Here is a 17587-nt window from a genome sequence, read left to right on the forward strand (position 1 = left end):
GCAGTTTCCTCACTGCATGCCGATATTAAATATCCACAATGGAGCTCCAGCTTCCTGTCACATCCCAGCAAAATCAATGACTTCACTTGACCGGTGTGGTTGTGCGGAGGGCAGTTTCATGTTAGCTAATTCGGAATTTAAAAAAAAATCTATTAACTTAAGTGACAAAAAACACAGTTACTGATTTTTTTTGTTGCTTATGCAGAAATTGCTTGGAACAGAGAAAAGTGCCTTTGGATTGTGGGAGGAGCTGGGAAAGATGGCACCAGATAGATCATAGATACAGGCAACTTCTTCCAGATTGTCCACAAAACAGCTTTTTCTTTCCTTCCTATGTCTTCCTTTTCCTTTCTAGGTAGCTGAGATTCTGTCAGAGCTCATGATCCACAGTTCAATGTGCAGTTCTCCACAATCGGTGGGATGTCTTTGCGAAGAGTAAGAATTTCAGGTTTTAAAAGTTCTTTAATATTAAGTTGAACCATTTGAACTGGCTCCACCAGACAGATAGGAAATTGACAAGAGTTCCTGCCATACAATATTTGGGAAGCAGACTACTGCAGCAACAGCAAAGGTAACAGCCACTTTTATGGCTGCTTGCTTTTTCCAAGAGACCCAAAGGGAAAGTTGAATTACAAATAGAGCTTGATTACAACAAACTTCAAAACAATAACTGGTGACAATAATTATATTCCAAAACAAACTTACAACAGAACTCTTTCTCCACAGTTAATCTGATGGTGGATAATTGTACAACTATCAACTTTAAATTATTCATGTCTCTTGCCGTTGAACTACCACATTGTATTTATAAGCTGGATTTGTGGCATTGAAGATAACCTTAGCAATCTGCCCCAAAGAATAAATTTGTTAAAACCAAATTCTACCTTCAATGTGGGCTGCTCTAATTTCCTCCTTATATAAATTCTCATTCGATCAGTAGGCAAGACTGCCCACTTAATGACAACGAAGGACAGGTTTATACCTGTTGATTGTTAATGATACAGAGATTACCGAAATTTGTTCTTCCGTGCTACATTATCTTCAGTCATGATGTGATACAGCACAGATACGAGCTCTTTCACCCACGAAGTCTGTGCTGACCATCAAAAAACATTTACTGCATGTTGATCCTATTCTAATTCACTTTCTTTTCATCTTCTAGCTAGTATTCCTTCTCTCCTCCCCCCACCACCTCCTTTTCTGGCTCCCCCCCCCCTTCCTTTCCAATCCTGATGAAGGTTTTCAAAGTACATTTATTATCAAAGAATGTATACTGTTATGAATGAGGAGCAACTCTGATGGGCAGAAGGGTGCAGAGTCACCCCCCCCCCTTTTGAGAATCGCAAAATCATTATTATTTCGGGTCTGATACCATTAATGAGAGAGAGACAACGCAGGAGTACACAAAGGTGGAATGTCTCTTCATAACAAAAGCAGAACGGAACTACTGCTACTGCTGATTACTGCTATTGTCTCTTGGAGAAGGAATTGTGTATTGAGTACTGTTCTATTCATTGAAACCCCTCAGGGGGCAACCAGAGTGGTCTGTTTGATGTGTTGCATCATCCCAACCTGATTGACACCTGAGACCCCGTGAGTGGGGATAAAAGTAAGGTCTGGGGAACACCCCTCAGACGCACCAGGAGAGACGCTACGAGACCGGTGGGGGCTTGTGTGTGTGGCCACCCTCGCCTGGGTGATGAGTCCTCCATGGAACAGTCTAGCTCGGGGGTCGGCAACCTGCGGCTCCCGAGCCATTTGTGGCTCTTTCACCTCTGTGCTGCGGCTCCCTGTGGCTTTGGGAAATAATTGGTCAGTATTTAATTAAAATGTATTTTATGTTAGTTTGTTAGCTTTTGAAATGTAATTCTAAATTTGAAGATTATGGTGATCTTGTACAATCTAAGTGTGGCGACACATTTCCTGGCACATCCGAAACGGCTCACAATTAGCCAGCATTCCGGCTAAGGGAGATAGCCTACGGGGGTTTGTGAGTACGCGTCTTTTGCAGCATCTGCGTCCATGGGGGCTGGGTTGAGGGAGGCTTAAAAGCAAGGCTGTTTAGTTCGAATAAAGTTATTCGACTGCAGTTTACTGACTGCGTGAGCACACCGCTACAACGTGTTTTTATCGCTATTAATATACGTCACCACTGTCAATACCTGACACCCGCCAGTGCGCGATTTCTTTAATTTTTTGATCCAAGGTAAGCCAACTATGGAGAATTCTAAAAAAAGAAAAGTGACTGAAGAAAACAGAACGTTTAATGATACATGGACAGATTCATTTGCTTTCACTGTTGACGAGACTGGTTTACCGGTATGCTTAATATGCAATGAGAAACTAGCAAACAACAAAAAGTCAAATGTCGCAAGGCATTTCCAGAATAAACACGCAGCCTTTGCTCAAAAATATCCGGATGGAGATGAGAGAAAAAAAGCTGTTTCGGAACTGATGCGGAAGGTTGATCTGAGCAAAAATCATTTCCAGAAATGGATGAAGTCTGGAAAATCAACGACATACGCCAGTTATATTGACGCTCAGGAAATAGTCAGGCACGGGAAGCAGTTTACAGATGGTGAATATATAAAAGAATCTTTCATTAAGATTTCAGAACATCTATTCACGGACTTTAAAAACAAGAGTGAAATTGTGCAGAAAATCAGGGATATGCCCCTCTCTGCAAAGACTGTCAAAGACAGAACCATAAAAATGGCAGAAGACATCACAAGACAGCAAATTAAAGACATCAATTCAGCTGTGGCCTACTCGATTGCCTGTGACGAGTCTAAAGACAAAGGTGATATTGAACAAATAGCGTTGTTCTGCCGGTATGTAAACTCTGCCGGGCCACAGGAAGAACTGATTGAGTTGATACCTCTAAAAGACCAAACACGGGGGGAGGACATCTGTGAGGCTGTCTTGAATTGTTTAAGAGCCAAAGGAATAAAGACCACCCATCTGGTGTCAGTAGCTACTGATGGGGCACCTGCTGCACAACAAAGTCCAGTGGCTGTCCAAAGGGGAGGTGCTGAAACGCTTTGTCGCGTGTCTGGAAGAAGTGAAAACTTTCCTGGGCAGCAAAGGGCTCAACTTTCCTGAGCTGGAACAGCCAGAGTGGCTGGAAAAGCTACACTTCATGGTAGACATGACAGCGCACCTGAACATGCTGAACACAGCTCTTCAACGGGGTAAGGACGTACAGCCCTGCACATGTTGGAGGATGTTTTGGCATTCGAGCGCAAGTTGACGTTGCTTGCCAGAGATTTACAGAAAGGCACATTGTCTCACTTCCCCAATTTGAGAGAGTTCAAACAAGGTCACGACATGATAAATTCGGAGTATTTACATTCTGCAATCATCGCAATGCAAACATCGTTTGGGAAATGCTTCTGTGAGTTCAGAGAGGAAAAAAACACATTATCCTTCCCGGTCACTCCCCTAAGCATCGATCCATCCCTACTAAATACGACTGCATTGTCAGGTGTGAGTCAACCTGAACAAGTATGATAAATATTTTAATTGCCTATTATTTTACGTATATTCATATGTTTTCATTGTTCAGTGAAATAGTCCTTTTATTTTTCAGGTTGACAGCTGGCTGACGTTATTTTTGGTTTGCTGCTGGCGGCAAATTTAAGTTTGGCGTTTTTCATAAATACAAGAAGGACTCAAATAGACGTTGAGTATTTTACTTAAAAGTAACCTTCAACCCAACGTCTTTTTTCGGAGTTCAAAATGTTTTTGTTGCATGCAGAAATGTAATTTCATTTTCTCTGCAGGAGTTCATCAATTTCATAAATGCAACACATTATAGTTTGTTTATACATAGCATAAAGGCAAAACAAAACGTTGTATGCAGTGTTATTTCATTTTAAATGTCAAGCGGGTTTTGCGGCTCCCAGTGTTTTCTTTTCTGTGGGAAACGGGTCCAAGTGGCTCTTTCAGTGGTAAAGGTTGCTGACCCCTGGTCTAGCTAAAGGACGGAGGGGTCATATGTGAATGGCCACAACAACAACACATCGACAGATCAAGATCGAAAAGGAAAGTCGGCAAGTCAATAGCTGTTATTCTCTCTCTCCAACAATTGCAACACTGTGAACAACAACTACTGCAGCCTGCATGAACTGAACTGAACTTTATATTTCCATCGGACAACTCATTATCTCCTAGACAACGATAGAGCTTATTTCTTATTGATTATTATTATACCCACACTTTTAGGTTTAGTATTGATGACATATATTATCTATATTTGCATTGATATTATTTTTGTGTATTTTTACTAATAAATACTGTTAAAAATAGTATCATCAGACTTCAACGGATACTCCTATCTTTGCTGGTAAGACACCCAGTTACAGGGTACGTAACAATACATTATACAATCTTGAGATTCATCTCCTTACAAGCAGCCACTAGACATAAAAACCCTAAAGAACCTGAACACCCAAAGTGCAAAGAAAAATAAAACAAATCGTGCAAACAATAAAAGTAAGCAAGCAGCATTCAGAACTCACGTTTTTCAAAGGAAACAAAGGCAGGCATCATTGCAGCCAGGGCCAGCCACAACCTCAGTTCACAGCAGAGCCGATTCAATGTCCTGAAACATCGACACTTTATTCCTTTCCATACACACTAGTTAACCTGCTGAGTTCCTCCAGCATTTATTATGTGTTGCTCTGGATTTCCAGCATCTGCAAAACCTCTCGTGTTTATCACTTGATTCTCACCACTTTCCCATCAATTCTTCCCAGAGTCTTCCATTCATCTCAAAACAAGGCACAATTTACAGTCACAAGTCAATCTACAAGTCTGCACACCTTTAGACTGTAGGAGGAAACCAGAGTGAACCCACATGGTCAGAGGTCAGGGGAAAGATCAGGATTCAGAACTAAACCCGGCTCTGTTAGCTAGGTTCATTCCTGATCTCTGATTGCCCTTTGGCAAATAATTAGAAAATTATTCTCATTAAGAATAACCTTAAGAATAAATCAGTAGGTGAGTTAAAGAGCTGCTATTTAGGCTAAAGAGCTAATATACACACTGTATTCATGATGTAGAGAATGACACAGACATTAGAGGGCAAACTAATTTCTGTAGGTGACTTTAGTTGGAGACTGAGTTAAAATGGAATCCGTTTATAACAAGTAGAGCAGCATGGACCTGCTTATCTTAGGCACGTGCTGTTCTCCAAGGGTAGCTGAAGTATCTTCCTGAGATGGGCTTTTACTTCCGGCTTCTGGAGTGGCCACTGACAGATTATAATCACATAGAGCCTGAATGAAGAGCTCATCCATTCAGTGGAGGAGGGAAAGCAAAGAAGTTAGACTGGTGGAGTGAACAGTGGGAGAAGCATGGAGGAACAGTGAGTGTGGAAGATAACAAGCATCATCCAGATGGAAAAGAGATTAGGAGCTCTTCATGCACAACCTTATAGGAATTTTCTAAATTCCCTGTCTATTTCTCCTGAGTAGGGATGTAAAAGTCTTTCAGAACCTTCAGAGCACCCTAAAGTGATGTTAATCCCAGGCATCTTGCTTATTGGCTTCAAAAATGCATGTATTCATGTATTTTTACATTCCAAAATATTAATATTAGTTTTCCAGTGCTAGTTCTGTGAGAAGCATGAGTAATATTATCAATCTACCCTTTGACGTTCTAGTCGCCATTTGTGCGATCTGGTTTTTTTTGTGCGTGGTGGGTGGGTTCATGTTTTTCTTTGAATGACTTCCATGGTTTTATTTGTTTCATGGCTGCCTGGAGAAACCAAATCTCAGATGTATACTGCATACGTACTTTGATAATAAATGTACCTTGAACCTTGGAAAGCAAGTTCTGTCAGGAAAACACTGTCAGTGCCAGTAAATGCAGATCTTGGGGGTAACAGATGTAGAATCATAAGAACAGAGGTGGATAAGAGCAGAAACAATACGTTTAAATCATTGACTCTTTTCAATGAGATTCCAGCTGATCTCTGAACTGATGGCACATACGTGACTTTGTCACATAATTTTGATGATCGAAAATCTGACAACCACATATTTAAAATTAGCAATTGTTTGAGCATCATTTGTCATTTGCAAAGGTTTACTCCAGACTTCAACTACAATTTACAGATAGAACTGTCAAATAATTTCATTCCTGATTCCTTCAGCTTTGGTGTTTTGGTCTGTGCCTTCAGTCTTCATCTCTCCCACCATAAGTAGCTTTCCCTCTGTCTTTCTATCTAACTTCTTAAATAAATTTGTATCAGACTCACTCCTCCACAACTAGAATTAGTTCTGGAACCACATCTACCAAAAAGAAACGAACTGGGTAATTAAATTCCTGCAACGAAGAACAATCTGTCCAAACCAGCAACAGCTATTAGAGTGCCAACGTCAAAATAAAAAGAAGGCTTCACTTTACAGCAGAGAAATAAAAAGTGAAAGATTAAAGAAGCCAAGTTCGATAGGTATATATTCACATTGCGTCCACTTCACACAGGCAAGCTGGGCTATCAAGATGAGGCTGACGAAGAGAAACCGATTTAAAAGCTTAGATGTAATTAAACAGATGAATGATATTGTTATTGACAGACCATACTTATCCTTTCTACCTGGAGACAGGTTCATGCACTAAAATATATTTGGGAAATCTAACCAATGCATACATGCTAAAGGTTATTACATTGTTATTTGGCCATTAGAAAGCTCTGTGCAATACTGTTCACAGAGGGAGTGAAAAATAAATTGGTATCATTACTCAACTGACAGAGGAGCATATTACTTTCTTCTTCTTAAACATTCCCTGAGAGTTGTAGATGACTTATTTCCACTTCACTCCTGAGAAGATGTCTGTGCTTGAATTATTTTAATGTGGAATGGCCTCTGCAGACTAGCTACCACAAGAAAGAACGTGGAACATAGAACAGCACAGTGTAGCCATAATTCTCGTCCCTTCTCATAATTAGTTTTGCATTTTTGTGCTACGGTCTTGTATTTTCTTTAATGCTTTCAGCTTGAGCTCAATTATTTTATTCTGCATGGAAGAGAGATATTTCATTTCACATGCTCTGAAGCAACTGTAACTTGTTATTCTTCCCACTTCTTCCTCTCTACCAACTATGAACTTTTAGCACCAGAGGAGGTCCATGGCCAAGATGAAGCCACCCTCAAGGTGTAGGAACAACGCCTCATATTCCATCTGGGTAGCCTCCAAACTGATGGCATGAACATCGATTTCTCTTTCTGGTGTTTTTTCCCTCCCCCTTCCCCCTTCTTCTATTCCACCCCCCCTGCCCTTCTACCTCTTCCCATCTGCCTATTGTTTCTCCCTGGGATCCCCCTCCCCTACACTTCCATTTCTCCTCTGGTTCCCTCTCCTCTCCTATCCAATTCCTTCTTCTCTAGATGTTTACCTTTCCCATTCACTTGGCTTCAGCTGCCACCTTCTAGCTCGCCTCCTTTCCCTCCACCCAGCTTTTCATTCTGACATCTTCACCTTTCCTTTTCAGTCCTGAAGAAGTGTCTTGCTGGTTACATTGACCATTTATTCATTTCCGTAGACGCTGCCTGACCTGCTGAGTTCCTCCCGCATCTTGTGTGTGTCAGTTTGGATTTCCAGCATCTGCTGAATTTCTGGTGTTTAAATTTCAGGATCTCATGTCAGACAGCTTTGTCTTCTGAACCATTTGCTACTTTTGGTAACTGCTTCTCCACATCAGGTTTTGCATTTTCCAGTGCTTTGATCCCCTCAAGCAGAAACCAGGATGATGAAGGAAATTGCAGCAGGAAAGTGAGGTTAAATGGTTAGAAACTGAGCTGCAGAAGAAGCAGCAAACAACTGGGAGGTGCACACAGGGAAACCAAAGACCTGGAAGTTAGACTGAAGCTGGATTAAAACAGCATAAGAAAGCTGAAAACTTTTACAAAGTTGATGGCCTCCCTCCAGAATGATTGAGGCAAAAGATCAATTGATTCAGGAGTCACAGGAGACTTCAGATGCTGGAAACTGGAGCAAAAAGAAAACTGCTGGGGGGACTCAGTGGATTGAGCAACATGTGAGGAGATAAAAGGATTGTTGATGTTTTTGGGTCAGGACCTTGCAATAGGGCCATCTCTTTGCCTCCACAGATGTTGTTCGACCTCCTGAGTTCCTCCAGCCGTTCTTTTTTGTTTTTAATTGATTTATGCAACTACTACAACTTCAATAAGGAATTTAGAAGCAACAATGCCAGACGATACCAAATTCAAGATACAGCTCATCGAATTCAAGGACCTCAGATGATAATTTTACTAATGATTCACAATGTGAGCCAATGCATACTATAATGATTTTTTACAGAGTTTGGCCATCTGCTGAAGCAAAAGTTGCAGGCATTGTATTCTTTTTAATATGCCCAGATAGAAACTGCTATTGCTGATATCAGAAAATGAACCAGTTATACAGCTGTATGTCAGACTGTTATTTTATCATAGATGCAAAATGATTTCAAATAAACTTTTACAGAGGCTGCTTTGTGCACATGGTAAACTTCTATGCACTAATAATATTAACAATAATTTACAGAATATAATTTTCTTAAAATATAGTAATATTTATTTATTGATTATAGCCACTTATGAACAATGTTCAGAAGGCCTTTGACAAGGTGCCATACATGAGGCTGCTTAGCAAGATAAGAGCCTATGGAATTACAAGGGAGTTACTAGTAAGAGTGGAGCATTGGCTGATTGGCAGAAAACAGAAAGTGGGGATAAAGGGATCCTATTCTGGCTGCCGTTTACCATTGGTGTTCCACAGGGGTCAGTGTTGGGACCGCTGCTTTTTACGATGTATGTCAATGATTTGGACTATGAGATTAATGGATTTGTGGCTAAATTTGCTGATGATACAAAGATAGGTAGAGGATCAGGTTGTGTTGAGGAAACAGAGAGTCTGCAGAGAGACTTAGATAGTTTAAGGGAATGGGCAAAGAAGTGGCAAATGAAATACAATGTTGGAAAGTGTATGGTCATGCACTTTGGTGGAAGAAATAAACAGGCAGCCTATTATGTAGATGGGGGAGAGAATTCAAAATGCAGAGATGCAAAGGGATTTGGGAGTCCTTGTGCAGGATACCATAAAGGTTAAGCTCCAGATTGAGTCTGTTGTGAAGAAGGCAAATGCAATGTTGGCATTCATTTCTAAAGGTATAGAATATAACAGCAGGGATGAGGTTCTATAAAGCACTTGTGGGACCACATTTGGAGTATTGTGTGCAGGTTTGGGCTCCTTATTTTAGAAAGGATATAGTGATATTGGAAAGGGTTCAGAGAAGATTCATGAGAATGATTCCAGGAATGAAAGGGTTACTGTATGAGGAATGTCTGGCAGCTCTTGGGCTGTATTCCCTGGAGTTCAGGAGAATGAGGGGGATCTCATAGAAACATTCCGAATGTTAAAAGGCCTGAACAGATTAGATGTGGCAACAGTTATTTCCTATGGTAGGGGAATTTAGGACAAGAGGGCATAACTTCAGGATGGAAGGACATCCATTTAGAACAGAGATGTGGAGAAATGACTTTAGTCAGACAGTGCTAAATTAGTGGAATTTGTTACCACGAGCAGCTGTCATTGGTGGCCAAGTCATTGGTTGCATTTAAGGCAGAGATGGATAGGTTCTTGATTAGCCAGGCCATCAAAGGGTATGTGGAGAAGGCAGGGGAGGGGGGATGCCTAGAAGAATTGGATCAGCCCATGATTAAATGGAGGGCAGACTAGATAGGCCAAATGGCCTACTTCTGCTGCTATATCTTATGGTCTTATGGTCTAAACACGGACCTTGCAGGAAGTGCAAAATAGAAACTGAAATGCATTTGATCTGTGGCTTCGCAAGACGAGATGGAACTATCAGACTGTGTTGAACCTATTTGTACTGAGGACAATTGTTGCAAGCCAGTTTACTCGAGCTGAATGGGCTTTCTGCTCGAAATACTTTTAGACCATAAGAAATAGGAGCAGAATTGGGCCATTTGGCTCATTGAGTTTCTTCCACCATTTCATCATGGCTCTTCCTTTTTCCTTCTCAGCCCCAATCTCCTGCCTTTTCCCTATATTCCTTCATGCCCTGACTAATTCAGAATCTATCAACCTCTGCCTTAAATATACCCAATGACTTGGCCCCATAGTCACCGGTGGCAATGAATTCCACAGATTTACAACTCTCTGTCTAAAGAAATTACTCCTCATCTCTGTTCTTAAAAGATGCCCTTCTATTCTGAGACTGCATCTTCACTTAAGGCCATCAAGAGACATGACTTACAGGGGAAAGGACATTGATTTCCCAAAGCAATCCAGCAGGAAGAACAATTTAACATGGTTCAGAATGAAAGAGCTTCCATCCAACAGCATAGAAGAAAGAAAGAAATGTTTGGAACTGCTGACAAGTAGAAAGTTAGTCTTGTAGTTTTCAAGAGATTTGTTTCATTTGAAAATCAGTGATGACTTTTGTAGAAGTAAACATTTTTTTTGTCCATGCTGGCCTTACTTAGGATGTCCATTAAGGATTCTTTTCTCAAGCATCCGGAAATATCGCTATGAGCCAATGCTAAAAGATGTTATTATAATATGCTGAAAGGTCAAGGATTTATGGATGAGAAATTATAAACAGACATCTTACTCTCCCGGGACATAATCTAATGGTCTATCCAACTATTTCTATCTTTATTTCAAATTTCCAACATCTACAGCCTTTTTTTCGCGATAGACTGGCGTCCTATCCGGGGTGGGGGTTCTCGTACTCTCAGTCGTTTCACGCCACGGAAACTGGCATAAGCTCCAGCCTGATGAGCCTATCAGGTTCAGGACAGACTATAACTTTAACTAATTTAACAGCTTTTTTTGCCTCTGTGGAAGAACTTCTTCAGAATACATTGGCTGGCTGCTTGTGAACTTGGACAGAAAGTGGTCAGATATTTCTTTGGTGAACAGATTCATAAAATATGTCTTGCTCTGCAAATTTCTAATGATCTGAACACTTTCACTTTGAACTGTGTATGTTCCAGTTACTTTCATTGCATCTTAATAAGCCTCTTTGGTTCCTGCTGGGTTAATTTGTAACTTGTTGCCACCAGCCATTGGTGAAGCACAAAGCAAGCAAGGTACTTTAAGCCTTTTCCAGTACCCATGTTCAAAATGCAATAGCCATTTGTTTGTTAATGTTTATATTTCCAATCAGTGTTTGTTTGAATGCTACTGACTGCTGAGGGAGGTGGGTTTTATTTGTGGTGTTGAGGAGTTTTGCTGAAAGCTGTATTTTTAATCACTGCAGGCTTGGGAGTTGTGATTATGTGATACCGATTTAGTCCTAAAACAAATAGAAGCCTAACTGCATTTGAAAGATTATAATGTGGAGCTTTGAGACAGAGTTGGCTTCTGGACATTGCCTTCTTCAAAACACTTTTGTACATTTGGCTCCACAAATCTCTTCTGATCTTTAATTAGATCATTGAAGATTTATGTCCTGACTCCACTGTTACCACTATAGCACACTGGTGCATTCATAATTCACGTGCAATATTAAAACTCGTGCTTCACCCTTGGTTCACTTTAACTTGGGGGCGGCGCAGTAGAGTAGCACAACGATTTGCAATGCAGACAACCCAGGTTCAATTCCTGCTGCTGCCTGCAAGTCATAAGTGCATTCTCCTTGTGACCACGTGTGTTTCCTCCTGGTGCTCTGGTTTCCTCCCAAGGTCCAAAGACGTATTGGTTGATAGGTTAATTGGTCTTTGTAAATTGTCACGTGATCAGGCTCAAAGTAAATTGGGAGATTGCTGGGCAGCATGGCTTGAAGTGCTTGGAGGGCCTATTCTGTGCTGTGTCTCAATAAAATAAGATTTTAAAACATCCTGATTTTAGCAGCAGCAGGTACGATCAGTAACACCATGTCTACCAATGAAGGTTAGTGGGAGGCAGCTTCTATGTAAAAGATCCCGGGAATGGTATAAGCTGAAGGAGCTTGAAAAAGTCAATACAGGAATTCTGTTCCAGGCTAGTGTGAGCTTCCAAAAGCCAGCTGGATTACTGTTGTCTGTCCATATTGAATCTTTTCTATGTTTTATGTTTTATTAAGAATTTGGTCTCCAGTTTATGTCAGAACTGTCAAACCTGTGCGGAGCAGGCTTTGATCAGTTTCCTTGTGATGGCTGAGAAGTGAAAGGAGTCTCACTCAACTGGACAAAAGGGATAGCTTGGACTGTGGCTTGGGGCTTTAGATTGGGGGCTGAGGGTGAGGGGAAAGGAAGAGTGTGACACATTTGTAAAGAAACTCTGGCCCTAATCTTTATTGGGAAGGACTTTGCATTTAGAGAGTACTCTGGTGTTATGTGAATATGGCAGATATTAATTTAAACAAGAACCAGTATTCAGTTCTTAACGCAAATTCTAAATTGAAGTTAAAAGCTCACTTCTACAAATAAGCAATACTAACTATAAGAGATATCCTTTGCAAAATGGTGGTCATGAGACATTTGCATATGCACCAGCATATGAGAATGCGTTATTATTAATTGGCCTGCATGAATCCAGCCAACCATAGATTCTGTCATGCTCTCTGTCCTCAGGTGTTTTTATAATATCTGTGCTGATTATTTTCTCCCAACAAAGGCATTTGAACCTTCAGTGGTGTCTTATCAATTACAATATGGTTCCATTGTAAATACGTACCTCAAAGAAAACACGTGTTAAACCGAAGTATTAAAGTAAGTGATGTCATTTTAACTATTGAGATTGAATTGAATCACCCGCTGTTTCCTTTGATCTTGAAGGTATAAAAATGTGTTGTACATCTGGGTTTGTGATCCGTTATTGAGAGTGTCTCCATGAAAATATCTCCTTGTCATGATGAATAAAGCCTCAGTCACTAGCCTCAGTGTCTCTCAGTGTCTCTCTGGTGATCACAATCACAACAGAAGGTTGGATCAGAGTAAGGAGGACAATTAATATGAGGATGGATCATTCGACCATAACAACATAGAAAAAGATTGTTGAATTCATTGGGCTCATTCCAGCTCTTGGTAGAATGATTCTCTTTGCTTCCAGTACTTTACTCTTCCCCATGGCTCAGAGAGTTATTTTCCCACAAATGCCAGTCCAATTCCTATTTGAAAGGGTCTGAATCACTCTGTGTCCATCATCTGTTCATCCAATAAGTTTGAAATCATAACCAGTATTTGCCATAAATACTTCCCTTCACATTTCTACTGCACTCTAAATCTCTATACATCCACCCTCCCACATTCATTGTGGAGGTTAGGTATGTCACCAAAGACACTTGCACATTTCTACAGATGTAGCATGGAGAACATTCTAATTGGCTGAATCACTATCCAGTATGGGTGTGTGTGTGGGTGGGGGGGAACAGCACAGGATTGAAATGAGCTGCAGAAAGCTGTAAACTCTCTTAGTTCCATTATGGGCACTAGCCTCCCCTGCATCCAGGACTTCTTCAAGGAGCAGTGCCTCAAAAAGGCAGCATCCATTATTACCGACTCCAATCACCCAGGACGTGCCCTCGTTTCATTGCTACCATCAGGGAGGAGGTACAGGAGCCTGAATGCACACACTCAATGATTAAGGAATAGCTTCTTCCCCTCTATCAACCAATTTCTGATTGGATAGAAGACCTGTGAACACTACCTCACAACTTTTTAAATCTCATTTTGCATGGCTTTTTAAATAAATACATATACTTACCATAGTGCACAGTTTTTGTTATGTATTGCAATTGTAAAGGGGATTTCTTCTTTTTCTTTGTTACTGTGTATGTAATCAAAATGGCTTCTTTGTTTTGTTAAAAGCAGGAATGCTTCTTTGTTGCGAGAGAGTGCTGGAAGCTTGTTTGGGTTAAAATTTACTGATAACGAGAATTGTATTCCTTTGTAAACCAATTGGGATTAATGTTGTTCTTTCTTCTGAGTCTGTAAGCTATTGTTGGCGGGCTTTTGGGCAGATCGGCGCGAGGGGGTGAGAGAGAGAGGACGCGATGCTGTAAACTGGGCGAGGAACGGACCCCAAGCGGGGGTCTGAGGCCAGGAGGTACCCTGAGGAGAGGAGACGACGATAGATGTGCTTGGTTGACCACTTCGGGTGGTCCTGAGCTGCGAGTCGAGGAGTTCGGAGGGGATCGATGGTGGCCAGAAGACTTCAGAAATTGAGCTCCAACGGTTGTGCATGAAGTGGTTTGGACTTTGATAAGTTTGGCGCCTTTTCTTTATTGTTTTTCCTTCATATCTACTGTATCGTTATTAATCACTTAGTTTTAGTAACCTTTATAAATTGTACTCATTTAATCGCATATGGTGTACTGTCAGTTTTTGGGCGAGGCGGGGACATCACACAGCATCCACACCAGCTGATTACCCAGTTTGGCGGGGCCGAAGGCTGCTCCCCCTAGACGAGAACGAGCTGAGCGAGCCTGAGGCGACCCAGGGGGTTACATAATGTACTGGTGCTACATTACAACAAATTTCACAATATATGCCAGTAATATTAAACCTTCTTCTGATTCTGATTCACTCCTTAAACTTTCTATTACTGAAAATAGCTTCTTGCACTCAGTGTTTTAACAACAGCTTCATCCCCTCTGTCGTCAGATTTCTAAACAGTCCATGAACCCAGGTGCACTACCCAATCTTTTGTCTTTTGCATGATTTATTTATTGTTTAAAATTATAGTAATGTTTACATCTTGCACAATACTGCTATCACAATGCAATAATTTTCATGACATGTCAGTGCTAAAAGACCTGATTCTGATTCCTTAATTTGCACAGCCAAACCAGTCAAGTTTGTTTCTGTTTTAGCTCACATTCACTCCACTGGAACTGTCTACAGAGAAGTAATAATAATAATAATAATAATAATAATAACAACTTATTCTTTACTTAGTTATGCTTTTATATTGCTATATTTCTGCACTATTCTTGGTTGGTGCGGCTGTAACGAAACCCAATTTCCCTCAGGATCAATAAAGTATGTCAGTCTGTCTGTCTTAACTGATAGTTTTCCTCAAGTGGGAATGCTGATAGATCGGTGGTGATGTTACGGGACAGATCAGTGATCATGGTACACTCGATCATGGTGTTAGAATCTTGCAGAGGCTGTTTCCTTTCTCATCGTGAGGTAAGATTCAATGTTGGACTTGAGGCAGCAAATTACTGGAGGACATTGGAGAAAGCACCACTGTTCCTCCTGGGGTACAAGAGGCAGCGAGAAACCCATTTCATATAAATGTGTGTCTTTCCTTTGTAGCCCCTGTAAACCCGGTTGAGCCAAATAAATCTAAAAGAATAATAAAATGAAAGTCATGAAAGCTGTAAAAGACAAGAATCTCCCCGCTGGTTGGTTGCCAGCACAACCTGTGCTGGTAGAAAGAAGAAAGAGGCTATTTTGAGAAGGATTATCAAGAATCAACTTTATTCACCATATACATTTATACATATTCAGAATTTGTTGTTGTGTGACATGCAAAAACTAAAAACATTCAACAATTATAAAGAATAAAGCATTCTATAAAAATAAAGATTGGGATTTAAGTACAGATATGGAATAAAATGAATATAAATACATAAATACTACACACATATTTACAGTGTAAACAGCGTTCTGTAAGTTGTTTGAAGTGTTTGTCCAGTGCAGTGACTGGGATACTAGATAGAGGGGAGTTTTGGGGTTAACTAGAATGGATGATCAGATTAACTGCCTCAGGGAAGTTTTTGTTTTAATAACCTTGTATAGCGTTTTCCAGAAGAGAGCAGTTTGCAGGGTGGGTAGTGTTGGCCTTTATTCTTCCTGCCCGCTTCTTTGTCCTAGACACGTACAAGTCCTGCTGTAATGGTCGGCTGCAACCAATGACATTTAGGATTTGAATTAAAGGCTTTTATCCTGTCTTTTAAGATTTTTACATCCCACCTTGCGTAAGGTGAGGGGTTAATTGGATCCACAAGAGAGCACGGAAGCTAGAATCTGAAGGAAAGAACAAACCGCTGGAACAACTTGAGTTCAGAGTACATTTATTATCAAAGTATGTATACATTATACAACCTTGAGATTTGTCTCCATGCAGGCAGTCAAAAAAACCCATTAAAAAAAGACCGTCTAACACCCAAAGTGCAAGCAATATAACTATGCAAATAGCATTTGGAACGAAAGTGAGTCCACAGGCACGAAGCCAAGAGCAGCCGGACCGGGTCACAGACTCGGCCGCAAATCAGTGCAGAGCCAACTAAACATCACAGATCAGCAAGCAGAACCGGCCAAACCCTTGCCTCTGGTCCCACATCCAACCTTTTCAATCCATCTGGTCCAGCATTTAAATCCTCCAAACATCAGGTCATTCCTCACTCTAGGACCCGGGTCCTGTTGTGTTGATACACTCTGGGCCTGGACCCTGCTGTCATGTTTCGGCCCATACCCAACCTTCTCAAATTGGCCTGGTGCTTAGATCGATCAAACCTTGGTTTAGGTGAATGGGCCTCGATTCTGCTTCGCCTCCTCTCACCCCGACTTTGCCCCGCCTCTGCCCCCACCTCACCCATACTTTGTTTCGCACCCGCTCGCTTCAACCCTCGACTTAGCCTCACCTTCGCTTGCCCCTCCGTTGTTTGTGGTGATCATCTAGCATGAATTTTACCAGAAAACGTATCAGTAATAAAGTATTTAGTTCTGCTGTCAGCTGTGCTCCTTGTTTTGTTTGACATTGAAAAACAGTCACTGGGTTTCACCAGCACCATCTTAAACTCAGTGGGCATGTAGCTTCTGTGGAGGCAAAGGAATAACTCCTGGTGCAGGGTTTCATCCCAAAATGTCCATTATTTCATAACCTCTACAAATGATTCTTGATCCATTGATTTCCTCCAGCAGGTTGTGTTTTAGACACAGAACTCAGCACAGCACGGGCCTTCCAGGGTTATGCCGACTTATATAAACCTACTGACAATCAGTCTACCCCTTCCCTCCTACACTGCCCATAACATCCAATTGCCTATCTAAGAGTCTGTTAAATGGTTTTATTGTATCATCCTCCACCTACAACCTACAAGCACCTACAAACCTCTGTGTGAAAACCTACTTCTTTGTGGGATTAAACCTCTGTCTGCATTCTCCATTGATTTTTTAAAGCCATTATTGTCAATAAAAAATTTTTTATATTTACTTACAAGATGTTTTCTCACAAAGCCTTCCTCTTACAGAGTGGACTCGGCAGCCAACTGAACCATTGCCCTTCTTTCCATAATTTTAAGGGCTTTGGTGATGTTCAGGTAGGTCCAGGCAGCTTTTAAAAACAGGGGACTGTGTTGACGTTAATATATTCATGTTGAAGATCTTGATTTTGCAAGTTCAGCAGAATGCTAATATTTTGCTAAGTACAAAAACTCATTCTGCATGAGACGACATACACCTTTATGATAGTTGAGTGGGTGTAGAGATGGGGGGTTAACTCTGTCATCCTGGCGTTTTACCACATGATGCACCAATTTCTTTTGCCTGAAGATTCAGAATAGCTTCTTTCTGTTACTAAGGTGGCACTTACTGCCAGCACTGTGACCTATACCTGTTAT

Source organism: Hypanus sabinus, chromosome 10 (genome assembly GCF_030144855.1).
Source record: "Hypanus sabinus isolate sHypSab1 chromosome 10, sHypSab1.hap1, whole genome shotgun sequence".
NCBI lineage: Eukaryota > Metazoa > Chordata > Chondrichthyes > Myliobatiformes > Dasyatidae > Hypanus > Hypanus sabinus.